General features: G+C 37.3%; 1 long non-coding RNA gene across 5 annotated transcripts in view; it reads left to right on the forward strand.

Moving 5' to 3' along the window:
- Positions 1 to 17,614, forward strand: part of LOC104005243 (uncharacterized) — a 287,414-nt gene that overhangs the window by 35,973 nt on the left and 233,827 nt on the right. The gene's annotated exons all lie outside the window — the stretch shown is intronic.

Below are 17,614 nucleotides of genomic sequence, written 5' to 3' on the forward strand. Positions count from 1 at the left end.
CACATGAGCAGCATCCTGGTTTTGTCATAGGCAGAGGACAATCAGTGCTCTGTGCTCCTGGATAAGAAGAAATAGCTCAAGAGATGTGTCTTTGAGGAGAAATTATTTAGGAATTAGAGTGGAATAATGGAGTTGGATGCCTCAGTGTATTTCAGAGGAGTACATCCATTCTGCCCCTGGGGTTCATCTTCTCTCTTTTGCTCTCTGCCTCTGTCTTTTCTTGTTCCATGCTAGCAGAAAGCTCCCAGATTACAAAGCTTGTGTCTTCCTCTTTAGTAACTGTCCCTGCCATTGTTAATAGAAGAGGGGTCAAATGAGTCTTGATTAATGAATCCCCATTGCCTCCTTCCTACCTCTCTCAAGTTCTGTGATCTTGATTCAGTGTTAAATTGGTGTCCCTGTGACCCTAAATGGCTCGTTTAATAGGGCGAAATTTAGTTAGTTTAAATGTAAATACTGTATCTTCCCCCCATGTCCCAACACTACTGTGATGTGCACAAGAACAATATAGAAGAGTTACATTAATGGTAATTAAAGTCTTATTTTTTCAAACTTCCTTATTTTTAAAAAAATATAAGCAGCTATTATCTTTATAACCAAAGTTTAAACATTATTTAAAATTATTTTGAAAGTTCATGGTAGATAAAGTACTCAAAATAGATTTCCTGCTTCTAGATGTTTATGTAATGTTGTAAATGGTGGGCTCTGATCTTTGCTGACGTGTTTCACTTGATCAACTCTACAAATATTATCAGCAGTACAAATATAACTCTCCAAATAGCATTTAATGTCTAGCCAGGAAAATGGAAATCACCCTCAACCTTTCAAAGAGAAGGAATTAAATATGGAGAATTGATCACTCAGATGATGAAAAACAGAGAAGTGAAACAGAGCAACCCGGACGTACATCAGGAACTCAGAAATTCAATGTGGGTGAAGCAGCCCAGAGATTATACTTCAGGGAGCTCTAATTTCTCCTGGACTGGAAGGACATCAGATGAATGTGTGGTTACCAGAAACCACAAACTAGACTGAAGTGAGAACCAGAACCATGATGAGGGTGGCCCAGTGATTGCTGGGGACAAGAGGTTGTGTGGAGGCGTGCCGCCTAGCAGGAGTGGAAACCATGAAGGGGAGACATGGGCACCATCAGAGATTCCTTGGAGATTCCAAGGAGAGAGGGGAAGGAATGCCCTAACTTCTCCCTGAAAGGAAATAAAAGCTGTTGGTATAACAAAATCTTGTCTGTGTCCTTTAAAGACTCTTTCTGTATTATGACTGTGTGGGCAGAAATCAGCCGTGAGTTAAATGGAGTTATGTTGAAAGAGGCATTCATGGTGCTATAAGACCAGAGTAAGCAGAAGGACTGGCTCATCATATATAATATTTACCAATGGGGTAATATAATGATGTCTTCTTATTAGCCTTCTTTTTACATTATACCATAATGATTTAATGTAAATCATGAAAGGATGATTTGTGCCATCTCATCTGTCACTTTATAACATAGAGAATGGAAAGTTAATAATAACAGCTGGTATTTTTTTCATAATTTTTATTATGAAAGAGAAAACTCTTTTCTAAGAGCTTTCCATGTATTAATGCTTTTAATTCTCAAAACAACCTCATGCATTACTGTCTGCCCATTCTATGGAAGAGAAAATTGAGGCACAGAGAGTTTAGCTAATAGGCATACAGATGACATAGTTGTATCTGGGGATACTAGAAGTAGCCTTAGTAACCAGCTCTGCAATGTCATTTTTGCCACAAAGAAGGTCTTCATATAACTTTTCTAATATGAAACATTGTTTCTTCTAGGCATAATCTATATGCCAGCACTCTAAACCAAGCCACCATCTTGTTTTCCCTGTACCAACAGCCTCTGGACTCGTCCCCTCATTCCCATTCTCATCCTCTTCAGCCAATGTTCCTCAGAGCAGCCAGAATAGGTTTTTGAAAACACAGCTTTTTTTCTGAGTCCTCTGATGTTTTCCCATTTTTAGTTAGTAAAGTATATATTACTTAAAAGTACTGTACAGTGGGTTTTTACTGGACAGGTGTAGCCAGGTGTGTTTGGAGTGCTATTGATACCCTGATGAGGCTGGCAGTCATTTATTTACCCCCCATCTCCTCTTGGAGGGACATTGTCTTTACCTCTCTTATACTTAGGCCTTGGGCAAGATCTATAACTGAGTCAGAAAAGTCATCCTGAAATTACAGTACACCTTTTGTTTATGAGAAGAGCATTGGCCCTTTGGCAGCAGAGAGCTCCAGGCTTATGTTAGACTCAGTTCACCCCTGGAGACCCCCTGAGGGTTTGCAAGTCTGCTGGCAGAGTAATAGCTGTTTTGTAATGTTTATCAATGGTGCTATTTGTTTTGGCCTTTTGTGGAAAAGTTTGCTGGGCAGCCAGAACAACAAAGGGCAGTCCTAGGACTAGAGTTGGAAGAGCCAGCTGGGGTGAATCTCTAAGTGATAGAGAGGATATAGGGCAAAGGAAACTGGCCAGTGACACAGATGAGCTAAATTTCACAACTAACTTGCTTATATTTGAACAAATAGCAAAAGCTAGAAAGCCTCAACATGCTGGGAGAAAGTTTCCGTCCCTTAGGTGCTTTACATATTATCCCTGTGGCAATGAATCATGCTAGGATTTCAACCAAACTGCTACTCTTAACTAGCAAGAATATCTTAGGTGTTTCGTATGTGTGATTAAGAAATAATGGACAAGGCCAGGCGCGGTGGCTCATGCCTGTAATCCCACCACTTTGGGAGGCTGAGGCGGGCGGATCACAAGGTCAGGAGATCAAGACCATCCTGGCTAACACGGTGAAACCCCGTCTCTACTAAAACTACAAAAAATTAGCCGGGCGTGGTGGCGGGCGCCTGTGGTCCCAGCTACTTGGGAGGCTGAGGCAGGAGAATGGCATGAACCTGGGAGGCAGAGCTTGCAGTGAGCCAAGATTGTGCCACTGCACTCAAGCCTGGGCGACAGAGCAAGACTCCGTCTCCAAAAAAAAAAAAAAAAGAGAGAGAAATAATGGACAGTGAAAAGCCCGGCACTGTCTCTGGCCCATCTAGCTGCATTCATTCATATTTCTAAGAAATACAAAAGAAAGATTAATTGGTATAAAAATATAAGGAGTATTTATCAACTGCTGAATAAAAAGCATATTAAAATATCTTAGGAAAAAACTTTATATTTTTCTCATAGACTAGGTATACCCAGTCAAAATTACCAAAATAACCCAAGAAAAAGTGTTTGATTTGTAATTCCTTCATGAAGGTGGCAAAGGTGGGCTATGCATGAGGACCACAATGTTATAAGTTTTCATATTTTAATACAAAGAATTTGTCATAATTTTGCCCAAGACGTCATTGAATACAAAGTATATTGAGTCCTATGGGTGCTGTAAAAGAACTTTGGAGCCTCTTTTATTGCTTCAGATTTTATGCCGCCAAAATAATTATTGAAGACATTTCAGCCTGTCTTTTTTCATTTCAAAGGTCATTCACACTGACTTCTTGCATTGGCTTCATGAAAGACATCATTAATTATATGTGCTATAAAATGTTAACTATCCCTTCAAATATCTCAATAATGTCCATGTGTATTTAACTATGTATTTTTTATCTGAAGCAATTAAAAATACCTCTTAAGTGAAGAAAAAACTCATGTGTTTTATTGCACCTTGCATTTTAAGACATTACAATCTAGTACCTCATAAATATTTGTCCTTTTTAAATCATTGCCCGGAAAATAAGTTTGTCTAACTTTTTCCATAAAGTTAAAGTTGCAGAGGTCAAATTTTGTAGATGCTACAAATAACTTTCTTCCATGAATAATCACAAGCTCATGCAACTGGAAAGATCTTTAAGGAATGTCACAGTTGAGCCTGAATCTATATGGGTACACTACATACTGACAGTTATTTTATTGTTCAGACCCCCTGAGACAGACTATCTAGAGTCTTGCCATGGTAACCTGTCTAATGTTAAGTCATCCTTTTTTTTCTATAAAGCATATATGATGCCTAATTTATGTTACTGAAAATTATGACTCTTTCATGGTTTTGCTATTGCAATACAGAACAGCTAATCAAAAAATGTATTATGACAATGATTACAAAATGAAAAGTGAGCAGAAGCTAAGGTTTGGTGACATTTTGCTATTTCAGATGTTTTAATGCTTTTGAATATTGGTATTGAAATGTCAGATATTTATTTGAAAAAAATTAAAAGAAGGATAATGGGGAACATTCTTCTGACAAATGACTGAAATTCCTACCTCAACACTAAGCTTATTTTTATTTTTTGAGACAGGGTCTCACCCTGATGCCTAGGCTGGAGTGGTGTGGGGCAATCATAGCTCACCACAGCCTTGAACTCTTGAGCTCAAGCAACCCTTCTGCCTCAGTCTCCCAAGTAGCTGAGACTACAGCACATGCCACTACGCCTGCCTAATAACCTCATTTTATATCTAGTGTTGATCTGAGAACATAACTCTTTTCTCAGTAGGAGTCCTCTATTTCTTAAATTAGCTATAAATCTCCATGTTCTTTCCGATGGGTTAAGAGTAGCTCACATTTGAAGCATGAGGTGTCTGAAAATAAAATCAAATGTACTCAACAGTGTGTAAAGCAGCTTCTAGACTAAAGGCTGTCATTGGAACTGTGCTATATATTGTAAGCAGTGACCAAGAGACTAAGAGACTGCATTCAGGCTACTAATTATATGGAAAAGTTAAATCCTTCCTTTTTCTTGAAATTTATACTAAAAAAAGTCAACTTTGATTCTTTAAAAATGTGAAAATTGCAAGTTTTTTTAAAAAGCTATCATCAAAGAAAATACAATATAAAAAATTACAGTGGGATAATTTTATCTCTATATATTTCTTTTGTCTAGAATTGGAGGTACAAACTTTCTCTCCTAAAGTTCGGTAAATCTAGAATGATCAGTTTTGCAGAATCCAGGCATTGACTGTAATTACATGTTGGTATTTTGACGGCATGGACTCTTAGGTTGAGTTACTGAGAAGCTGGCCCTGAGATAAGAATTCATGTGTTAATATTTGTGATTTATTCAGGATGTACTCTTGGGTGAAGAAGTAGGACTGAGAAGGCAAAAGAAGACAAATGGGAGACATTTCAGGTAGATTCTCAGCCTCACAGTGATTCCACAGGGAATATATATTATCTCTCAGATTTGTCCCTCTTTGAGGCAAAGACTGGGCTGTTAAACTCCCACACAAGTCAGTACTTGGCTGTGGGTTTCCCCAGGAATGTAGTGTCTCAGGCACTTCTGCTTCTCTGTAAAGAGTACAAGTGCAGAAGGTCAGCACTCAGAAGGCAGCTCAAGGCCAATCCTCTGAAGAGGGGACCCCAGGAGATCAGGGTGGGTACCAGGAATATGCCCACACAACTGTCACAAATCTGCATTTAAGTTTAGAAATATGATTCTCCATGTTTTACTGAGCCAAAAGGTCTATGGTAAGGTTCAACATGGAGGCCGAGTTTACAAGTCTAATGGTGCATTTAGAGGTTGGGCATTTTCAAAGAAACTGTGATTCAAAATTGGAATGTGAGCTGCTGGTGGGGAATCCTCAGGTGTATGTGATCAGAAGTATAAAGAAGACGAGACTACAAGTTCTGTAAAATTTTGAAGTACAAGGAAGGAAAGGAAAAAAAAAATAAGAGAAACCCAGAACACATTCATCATGGAAGGATGCTTAGCTCAGGTAAACTGTGTTGTTAGTTGCCCAGGCTCCAGACGAAGGTTGGTCAGAAAACTCTCAGCTCACATTTGGAACTACTAGAACAGTTTCCATTTGAGCTCAGTGAACTTGACTTGCACCCCAGTTTGGAAAGGACCCTGGCTCTCTAAGGGCCTAGGAGATCTGTGGAAGTAAAACTCAGAGGAGGCCTGTGATGATGGTAGGCCGAGCAAGAAAGAACATCAACCCCTGGGTCAAGGCCAAAGGAGAGTCCAGCTGCCTCCAAGGGAAATAAAAGTGAAGCCATCCAAGAACAGATGGTTTAAGACTTTAAACCTGTGCCAAGTTTATTGAAGAATGTGAGACTGTGTACTTGCAAATTACCTCAACACTATATAATTTGTATGCTGAAATCTCTCACTGTGAGAGATTCAGAACCTTAGAATCTTTCAACCTATGATTCCGTGATCCTAAATGAGTCGTGTATGTCAATGCATCCCGAGGATATTATGTTGCGAACAGCGCCAGGACTGGGTGCTGCTGAGAAGAAAAGCGAAAAAAGAAAAAGATAGTGATTCGCCCTGTGTGGTGTTGGAGGGAGCTCTCTTGCCATTGTGACTACACAGAAACTTGTCCACAGTATCAGAAGGAACCCATGAAGGAGAGACTTCTATTCACACCTTGCACTTGGGTGCCCCATTAGGACATTGTATGTCTTTCAGTCACATTTTCATGCTGGCAAACTTTTTTTTTTTTTTAATTCACAGCAGGTAATAATTATAAGTCTTCAACAGAGTTACATGATAAGCTTTCTTTTTCTAAATTCTAGAATAATCTATTTTTAATATTAAGAAATAACAGAAAGCAAATAAAGGAAAACCCTCAATGATGGTATTTTTACTTCCATTTCATCTTTTTAGAGCAGTTTTGGGGTCATGGCAAACTTAGGAGAAAGGCACAGAGATTTCTCACATAATTCCTGACCCCACATATGTGCAGTCTTCCCAGTTTTCAACATTACCCGTCAGAGTGGTACATTTGTTATAAATGATAAACTCACACCGACACATCATAACTACTCACAGATCATAGTTTACATTAGGGCTCACACTTACTTTTGTACAGTCTATGGGTTTCAACAAGTGTAAAAAAACATATATTCATCATTATAGTTTCATACAGAGTAGTTGCACTGCCTCAAGAGTCCTCTGAGCTTCACCTACTTATCACTCCCTTCCCAATAACCCTAGGCAACCACTGCTCTTTTTATTATCTCCATAGTTTTGCCTTTTCCAGATGGCATAGTCTTGAAATCATACAGTATATAAGCTTTTTAGATTGTCTTCTTTCACTTAATAATTTGCAATTACGTTTCCTCCATGTCTTTTCATGGCTTGATAGCTCATTTCTTTTAGCCCTGAATAATATTCCATTGTCTGGATGAACCACAGTTTATTAATCCTTGCACCTATTATGGACATCTTGGTTGCTTCCAAGCTTTGGCAATTGTGAATAAAGCTACTACAAACACCTGTGTGCAGGTTTCTGTATGGACATAGTTTTCAATTCCTTTGGGTAAATATATACTAAGGATCACAATTGCTGAGTCATAAGGTAAGGGTATATTTAGTTTTATAAGAAACCACCACAGTTTTCCAAAATGGCTGTACCATTTTGGATTCCCAGCAGCAACTAATGAGCGTTTCTATTGCTCCACATCCTCACCAGCAATTGATGTTATCAGTGTTCCAGATTTGGGCATTATAATAGGCGTATCATGGTATCTCAATGTTGTTTTAATTTGCATTTTTCTGATTACGTATGATATAGATCATCTTCTCATATGTTTACTTGCTATCAGTATACCTTTGTTGGTGAGGTGTCTGTTATGGTGTTTGGCCCATTTTAAAATCAGGTTGTTTTCTTATTGTTGAGTTTTAAGAGTTCTTGGTATTCTGTTTCATTTTTGTACCCAAGAAAATAAGTATCACTTGGGTTGCAAGAGCTATGCCATCCTCTTAATGATACTATTCTTTATGAAGTTGGCACAGATGCTGGTTCAAGGAGAACATTTCTTGCATAATGACCAGAAGATTATGAATTCACACATTTTTCTTTAATGTTCCAAAAAGGGGCAGACTATGCAATTTCTTCCCTGGAAAGTTGTAATTAGACTCAATCCCTCTTCCTCCCTCATAAAAGATACTCCAAAAATGTTTCATTCTTTAAAAAATATATATTATGGAAAACTTTAAACATATACAAAAAGAAAGAGAACAGTTTAATAATAATATGCTGTGTCCCTGTTCCCACGTTTCAACAATTATCACCTTATGGACAATCTTGTTTCATTTATACCCTCATCTGCTTCCCTTGTTACTTGCTAGATTATTTTGAAGCAAATCTCAGGTATAATTTCACCTATAAATATTTCAGTGTGCATAAAAGATGGGATCCTTCACAAAACATAACCACAATATAATTTTCACATATAAAAATACAAATAATTATTTAATATCTTCAAAGATTCAATCAGTATTTACATTTTCCCATTGTTTCGCTCTGTCACTCAACTTCTTTGTTGTAATCAGGATCTAAAGAAGATTCATACATTGTAATTGGTCAACATGCCTTTTGAGTCTCTTTTAATCTATAGTTTCCCTTCTACTTTATCTCTTACATATTGGAAGTTAGATTTAGAGGGTTGATAATTCAAGTTTGATTTTTTCTTTTTAGATTACTACATAGGTGGAGTCACAATCTTCCTTTGGTGACAAACGCTATCAAGTTTTTTCTTTTTCTGATGTTAGGAGCTGTTGGTGATAGTCGCTTAGATTTATATTTCATTAGAGGGTCATACAATGATGATATTTTAATTCTATCATTCTCTTTACATTTATTATCCAGAATATATTAATAAAGAGAAATTTCTCCCATGAATTCTTCGGTTACCCAGCAGTAGAACTTTTAGAAGAAAGTCTACAAAAATAATTGATTTTCCCCTTTTTATCAGTTTTCTTTTTTCTTTCTTTTTTTTTTTTTTTTTTGAGACAGAGTTTTGCTCTTGTCGCCCAGGCTGGAGTGCAGTGGTGCAAACTTGGCTCACTGCAACCTCCACCTCATGGGTTCAAGTAATTCTCCTGCCTCAGCCTCCCGAAGTAGCTGGGATTACAGGCGCCTGCCCAGCTAATTTTTTTTTTTTTTTTTTTTGTATTTTTAGTTGAGACGGGGTTTCACCATGTTGGCCAGGCTGATCTTCAACTCCTGACCTTAGGTGATCCACCCACCTCAGCCTCCCAAAGTGCTGGGATTACAGGTGTGAGCCACCGTGCCCGGCCACCAGTTTTCAGATAATGCATTGGCTCCCTGGAATTCTCTAAGGATAATGAATGAGTTTTTTTGTTTTGTTTTGTTTTAAAAACATATACAAAACATATTTTAAACCACTGGTGTTACTATTCTGCTTGATGCTCATATTGTCTCATCTTTGACTAATGGAAACAGACCACTCCAAGATGACTTGCAAGTTATTTTGATACTTCTGCCTGTTTTCTGTCATCAAATGATGCTCCATTTTTATCTTGTAACTTTTCTGTCCCACTCCTACAAGGAACCACTTCTCCAAAGAGCCCTGGTTCTTTCCAGTGGGAAAGGCATTTGGAGACCACAATATTGGCATTGCTGTGTTCATTGTATTATGCGTTGGTCATTGTTTCTCAGCCATTGCAGTTTATAGAACAAGGAAATATGTTTTTAAATTTTGGAGATAAAACATTTTTTGAATTCATACACATATATACTGTTCAATTTTAAGATGACAGGAATTTTATCAAATGTTAGGTATGTATTTTATTTATTTATTTATTTTTGAGAAGAGGGTCTTGCCCCATCACTCAGACTTGAGTGAAGTAGTGTAATCACTGCTCACTGCAGCCTCAACCTCCTGGGCTCAAAGGATCCTCCCACCTCAGCCTCCTGAATAGCTGGCACTGGAGGTGCATGCCACTACACCTGGCTAATTTTTGTATTTTTTGTAGAGATGGGTTTTCGCCATGGTGCCCAGGATGGTCTTGAACTCCTGGGCTCAAGTGATCTGCCTGCCTCAGCCTCCTGAAGTGTTGCAATTACAGGCATGGGCCATCTCGCACAGCCTACAACATTTATTGATGTTATATCTGTATCTCCTTTATGCCATGTCCAAAATCTTGATTTTTAAGGACATCATTATAATTACTCCTTTGCCTTGAAACCATATGCTCACATAGCGGCCATGGAATACAATGCCTACAACACCACAGGTACCATCAATAAGGTTACAGAAAATGGTGTTTGTTTTAAAGAAGGTTCTTTTTCCCCTTAAAGTATGTCTCTAGGAATACAGAGTCAAAACGTTATGCTTTAAATCCATTTAGAACAGATCTTGCCTGATAGTTAATATTTTTGGATGGTAATATTCACTGTTGATGTGCAGCAAATGGACTTTCATGTCTATTTGTGAAATTTTAAATTAGTATAGTTTACCTCGATTTTGAGTTTACAGCACAAAAAAGTAAGAGCCTTACATTTTTATATTCTTTAATTCAGTAATTCTATTTTTAAAAAATTATATTAAGAATAACATGAAATATGGTAAAAACATTCACATGAAAGAATGTTCATTAAGTTTATTTATAACACAAATGAGAAACACCCTAAAAACAGAACAATAGGAAAATGATTATGGATCATAGGAAAAGTGGAATGTTATGCAGCATTAAAAATCAGGTCTGCCGTGAAGAATTTTAATGGCAGAGGAAATGCTCATAATATGATATTCAGAACATGGACCCAAAAGTCTCTATATAGTATTACCTCAATCTAGTGACAATATGCATAGAAAAATGACTGGAGGGTAATAAACCAAAATATGAACAGTGTGTTAACTTTTTAATATTTATGTTATGTTATTATGTTTTACTTATAATGTGCATTTTGCAATTTTTAATAAAATAAGACAAAACATAAACTGTAATTAATTCAAAAATAGGAGACAATAAGTGTAAAATATCTATTCTTGAGTTGAAAAATGACTTTTATAAAAATTATTAAAAACTCAGATAAAAAAATTTGGCCATGTAAAATGAAAAACTTCATTAAGTAAAAAATAAAATTAAAAGATAAATACAAAATTTATTTTAATTACTATTTACGTTATTCATAATAGCATAATACTATTAATTCAGCAAGGAAAAAACCAAGAACCAGTGGGAGAAAATAAGTAAAATACAGTGTATAAAAGTAATTCAAATGATCAATAAACGTAAGAAAAACTCTCACGGAAACCTAACATATGATAATTTCTTCACTTTAAAGATGAGGAAAAGGAAGATCAAAAAGGTCATATCATTTGCTTACATAAACAGTGATGAAATTCAGATTCAACCTTGGAACTTTGGATCTCATGCCCTGTCACAAACGGGACTTAGGAAACCAACTGGCTTTCATCTAGATATGACTTCTTCTGGCTTACTTCCTTTTTCCCCAGCTCTATTCAAGCACAATTGACAAATAAAAATGTTATATATTTAAGATGTACAGCAAGACGTTTTCATGTCTGTATACACTGTGAAATAATTACCATTTTCTAGTATACAATCTGGTACTATTAACTATAGCCAGTATGGTATACATTAGATCTCTAAAACTTATTTATCCTGCATAACTAAACTTTTTACCCTTTGACCGACATTTCTGCCAACACACCCCTCCCAGCCCCTGGCAACCACCATTCTACTCTTGACTTTATGAGTTTTTGGATTCTACATATAACTGAGATCATGCAGTATTTGTCTTTCTGTGTCTGGCTCATTTCACTTAGCTTAATGTCCTCCAGGTTTATCCATGTTTGCAAAAGGCAGGATTTTTCTCCTTTTTAAGGAAATTTTTTTTTGTGATTCCCCTTATTATCAAGAGTTCTCGAGGTCAGAATGAGGAATATTCCCTTTTCCCTGAATGCCAGACCCTCACTAAATTTAAATTAAATTATATGATGCAGTTATTGCTTGCTTATAGATATTTCTTTCATTAAGCTATTAATGTCACCAAAATAATTGCATGTTCATTATTATTAAAGTCAAAATGTATTTTAAGTGGCTTTTCAGTCAACTTGGAGACTATGTCTTATAATACTGAATATTTTATATTTAGCTAACCACTTAATCTAGAAGCAACATAAATTTTAGAGTAATCTTTATGACTCTCATATATTTATTAAGTTATCTTCTTTTTGCATTCAAAGTAAGTAGTATATTCAGGCTTTACATGTTTATTGCAATGATTACCCCATCCATAGCCCACCTCCTATTTGTTTGATGACACATATGACTCTAAATTCAAAGCATATTCCCATCCTGAAAACTTTCTAACTGACTTATTCATTAAGGTTTTTTAAATACAAACTAGAAATCAACAGGTTGTCTTTAAGATTTCTTCATTTGTAGCATTATTTCTACCATAGTTAAAAAGAATTTGCCAGTGTGACCTAAATAAAAGATATGGCTGGTGTGTTTCAATTTTAGGCAATGATGGCAAAAACATGTTTTATTTTATCTTTTTGAGATAAGGTCTTGCTCTGTTGTCCAGGCTGGAGTGCAGTGGTGTGATCACAGCTCACTGCAGGCTGTTTCCCAGGCTCAGGTAATCCTCCTGCCTCACCCTCGTGAGTAGCTAGGCCCACAGGCATGAGCCACCACACTCGGCTAATTTCTAAATATTTTTTTGTAGAGATGGGGTGGGGCGTGGTTCATGATGTCACCCAAGCTGATCTCAAACTCCTGGGCTCAAGCAATCCTTCCACTTCAGCCTCCTGAGTAGCTGGGACCACAGGTGCGTGCCACTCTCCCTGGCTAAATTGGAAAAAAAAGTTTTGGACCACATGAATACAGGCAGAACAGATACAAATAGGCTTCAGTGTTATAGCCAAGAACCTTTTTTCTTCCCCAGGTTCCTGAAAGGTTACCCCACAGTCTCATCAGTAACAAAAGCCCTAGTGTGGGCATGATAGGCTCTTCAAGAAGTGACTGCGTATTTAACCGTTTCCTAGCTGATTCTGATAGGTCCTGCTCCCAAGGGACAAGGTCCCTTTTATGCTAGTGCTTCTCAAACTTGACTGTGCACATGAGCAACCTGTGGCTCTTATTAAGATGCGGATTCTGGTTCAGTAGGTTTGAGGCAAGACTTGAGATTCTGTATTTTTAAAGAGACCCCAGATCATGCCAGTACTTTTGGTCCACAGATTATACTTTTTGGGATAAAGCAGTACAACCACCTCCCATCTCTTAATCACCAGTAGATGCCACACATTTGTGCACCCAGTATGGGTTTGATGCATTTGTTTTTATCTGTGGTTAGGGTTCGTTCTGCATTTAGAAAATCTTCTCCATTCAAATGGAGCAATTACAGAATTTGTGGATCTATTTGCCACAATTATTAAACAGTTTGTTTAATGTTTCCTGCAAATGATCCTTTCCTTAAGTAAGAAAGCAGGAATTATGACAAGAAGAAAGAGAATAGCAAGTCTTGCATGCTTCTCAGCAGTGGCAACAAAAATTCTAGCACATGGATAGACCCAGTGGTAAAATAAACATGAAGTTGTTGTAGGGTCCCTCCTATGAACTCCCATGCTTCCTGGGGTCCTAAATGCTGGAAATCTGGTGCTTCATGGCACTGCTGTATATCTGCTTTATATTGTCTCCAGCTTGTCCTCCCTTCCCTTTCTTAAGCCCCTTTCAAAAATCATCTGGCATTGTCCAATCCATCCATTTTCTTGAACACTTCTTTTGTCCAAGGTGGTCTAAACATGGAAAAGAAATGAATGGTCTCTCTCTATAAAAGACATGCAAAAGTAAATATTAAAGGTGTTCCATAACAGCTGTATTTTATTTTAACAGAAAATATAAGGCAGTACCTAGAAACTCAGCATGAGAGGAGAACTTAAAAATCATCAAGTTCAGTTCTTATCCAGCACACTGTGGGCAATTGTTTGTCAAACCTTTGTTTAATTTGTTCCAGGAACAGAGGGTTCATTAAGACCCAGGGTAGTTTGTGCCAACACTGGTCAGCTCTAATTGTTAGAAAGTTCTTATTTATAATGACTGACTCCTTCTATTAAGGCATATACTCACAGGTTACAGAGGAAGAAAAGTTATTGTCTCCTGGTGAAGGCTGGGGAAACCTCTTAGAGTAGGAGGTATTTGGGCAGAATCTTACACTCTACTGGAATTTAGGAAAGTAGAGAGAAGTTGGGAGGGCAGCATTCTCATTCTCGTAGAATTACACTTTCTAATTCTTCATCTAGATCCTCTAATTATGCTCTAGTGTTAATGTATATCCCTACTTTAAATACTAAAAAGCCGTCAACAATGTGTCAGACCCCATAGTATCATTCCATAGATGATATTTGAGAAAACAAGTAGGCTTTTCAAATTCCCCTCACTCATAAAGCAGATGATTATCCACCCACTACAGCTGGGCCTGCTCTAATCTAATTCTAAAAGGCTAGATTTATCCAGAGGGCAAACGAAGTAGGCAGACACACAGCTGTTGTTTGGAGAACAGTAGAGTGTTGGGGTGAAAAATAACACTGGCTAAAGATAAGCTCAATAGATCTGTGGGAGCACAGCTTTAAGCCATGTGGCTTTACTGCGTCAGGAAACCACAGTGGGAGCTTGTCAACCCTGTTACCCATCTGGATGGGACGGGTTCTATTTAAAGCCATTAACCCAAGTTTTAGTTTTATGCAAGGCAGAAGTTTTCTGGGCTTCTCTTTTCATGGAGAACAAAGTGACCAGAAACGTAATTCAGAATATAAATGACAGAGTACATACGTGTAAGGGAATGGAAAACATATTTGTATTGATAGCTTCCATGTGATTATTATTATTATTATTTTTTGAGATGAAGTCTCACTCTGTTGCCCAGGCTGGAGTGCAGTGGCACAATCTCAGCTCACCAAAACCTCCACCTCCCGGGTTCAAGGGATTCTCCTGCCTCAGCCTCCTGAGTACCTGGGATTATAGGCGCCCACCACCACGCCTGGCTAATTTTTGTATTTTTAGTAGAGATGAGGTTTCACGATGTTGACCAGGCTGGTCTGAAACTCCTGACCTCAGGTGATCCGCCTGCCTCGGCCTCCCAAAGTGTTGGGATTACAGGCGTGAGCCAACTTGCCCAGCCGTGGATTTTTTTTTAGAAAGCGATTAGCATTTGTGTTGGGATTAAAACAATGATAAGGTGTGGGGTAAAGGTTTTTGTTTGTTTGTTTATTTGTTTTTTGAGGGAGTATAGTGGGTCTCCTAGAAGTCTGGAGGTGCTGGGACCTCCCTGAGGAAGTTAGAGGGAAATACTCCTTGTTAATTCGGAAAAGGAGATGAAAAATGAGAGGAGGAGAGGAGGAGCTCAGACAGGGAAGTCTGAGAACTGGTGGAAGGCCTTCCTCTGGGATGTGACCCTTCCTTGCAACCATTCTAAATCTCCAAGAGATGCAACAACAATATCAAAACTTTTACACACTGCATGATGTCAGTGGATTTTTATGGAAACGATGAAAGGATTATGTTTTGCATCTAAAATATTATGGAGCTTTATAGATACGGAACAAAGGAACAATGGTTTATGGCAGCATAGGGACATATGAGAAAGAGAGCCAGCAGAATTTGCAGGAACTATGGAGTAGGCTTTGAATTGTGGAACGGGCATGTCCACAGCTGACATTTAGATTTCACATATAAAATTGCTTGTTCCTAGGAAACTTTCCACCTGAAGCTAACATTTTTTTTTTAATTGCTTATTTTCTTTTAAGAAATGTCTACTTCAAAAGGTCAGGCTGTCTTCTAGAATATGGAGCATCTCCCACTTTGTTTGTACAATTGAGTAGCCCCTACAAAGCCCTAGGGTTTTCTAAGCCCTGTTTTTCTAAATGTTTAAGCTTATTTCCTTTCCCTTGTCTATTCTTATAGCTTAAAAAAAATCTAAATTTATTTTGAAATCCTTTGAGACATAGAGCACGTAAAACCCAAGGTCATATTACTCAATTTCCACTCTACATCTTTCACACAGGGACACAGTAGTTGAAAACTGTAGCTTAGAAAATTCTTAAGACTTTACAAGAAGGCTAAATTTTGTTAGAAAAGTCATGAATCACTCAAAGACTGCCTTCCTGAAATAAAATAATTTTTACTTTTTCTTAGAAGATACTTTATTGTTTTATCTTCCAGCACCTAAAGATTTAAAGAACAATGTTGTTATGTGATGGGACTTGACTGTAAGAAGCCTGAACCTAATTCCTTTTTCTGGACTGGCCTTGCTATCCTTTGGCAAAACAAAATCTAAAAAATGACAAATATATCGCTGTCACTGTTCCTTGGAAATATGTTTCCAAAGTCTTTGAAAATTTAAACTGCAAGCTGAGATATAGCTTGAGGTGTTTTTCTTAAATTGTTCCTAAACTGCCTCTTCTTCTCAGTGCTATATCAAATTACTGAGCTGTCTGCTGAAGTTAAGCAAGGTGATGATTGTACCTAAAGAATAAATGCATTTTGGTTTAAAGTTTTGACTGTTTGTTTCTTTTGAAATAATATTAAATGAAGGGGGTTAATATGGGTTTTCCTGCTAGGGTATAAATTAAAAGGGATTAAATACATATAAATTAGATAAATTCAAGTCATTAAATGTTTATCAAGCATCTTACATGAGTAAGATATATGAGCATACACTAGCAAAAAATAAAACTATGACATTGTCTCAGGTGTCAAGGAGCTTACATATAAGAAAAATACAAGTACATGTTTAGCGACGGAAAAGTGAAAAAAATATGTGCAGACTGGTGTGTACTTGAGTGGTTTTAAGAATATTTCAAGTAACTTCTCTGAAGGGTCTATGCATAGTAAAGAAAAACAAATAACTGAATTTAATTATCTAAGCCAGCTTGTTGGATGAATGACAACGTCACATTAAATTGCTACTTTACTGAATGACAATCATTATAGCTGAAAATATCCAATAAAATAATTTGTATGGCTAGAGGTGCAATTAACCATCTTCTCTTTTATATCATAAATCTCACATCAAATACTTAAGTGTTTACTACATTTACTACATTCCAAGGTGCCACGCTATGGCTATGAAGAATAAAAAGAGGCTTTAAGACACACTCTTTGTTCTCAAGGAATTTTTAGACTGGTTGGCCAGACAAGGTTCCTTCGTATAACATTATTACAAGAATTCCAGAGGAGGAAGAACTAACTTGCAGTTAGAATTGTCAGGAATGGCACATGGGGAAGACAGGAGTATTGATAGAATTTTGATGGGGGTATTGGACATTTCAGATGAAAGAATGGTAAGAATTCAGGGGTAAAAGTTAAAGGTGTACAGAGCATTTTTAGGGTAAAGAAATGTTTTAATTATGTTAGAATAAATGGTTCCTTCTGCAGTCATGAGTGATAAGGCCAAAATAGCATGTTGAGGACATATGAGGAAAGCTTTGAGTAGAGGCTGCAGAGTGAGTACATCATTCTACAAGCACAAGAGTTTCATGGAAAGCTTTTGAGCAAGCAAGTGGTCAGAAAGCATTAGTTATCAAAGCATTTGTTTAATAAGAAGATTCTTGAAGTGATGCATGAATTATCTTGGCAGGAAGAGTCTGAAGGCAGTATGCTCAGGTAAGCAGCCATCACATTAGTTAGTGTGTGAGTTAGCGTATTAGTCTATTGTCATGCTGTTGAATTTATAAAGAAAAAGAGGTTTAATGGACTCACGTTATGGTTCTATGTGGCTGGGGAGGCCTCACAATCATGGCAGAAGGCGAAAGGCATGTCTTACATGGTGGCAGATGAGAGAAGAATGAGAGCCAAGTGAAAGCAGAAA

The sequence above is a fragment of the Pan troglodytes genome, chromosome 13, assembly GCF_028858775.2.
Source record: "Pan troglodytes isolate AG18354 chromosome 13, NHGRI_mPanTro3-v2.0_pri, whole genome shotgun sequence".
Taxonomy (NCBI): domain Eukaryota; kingdom Metazoa; phylum Chordata; class Mammalia; order Primates; family Hominidae; genus Pan; species Pan troglodytes.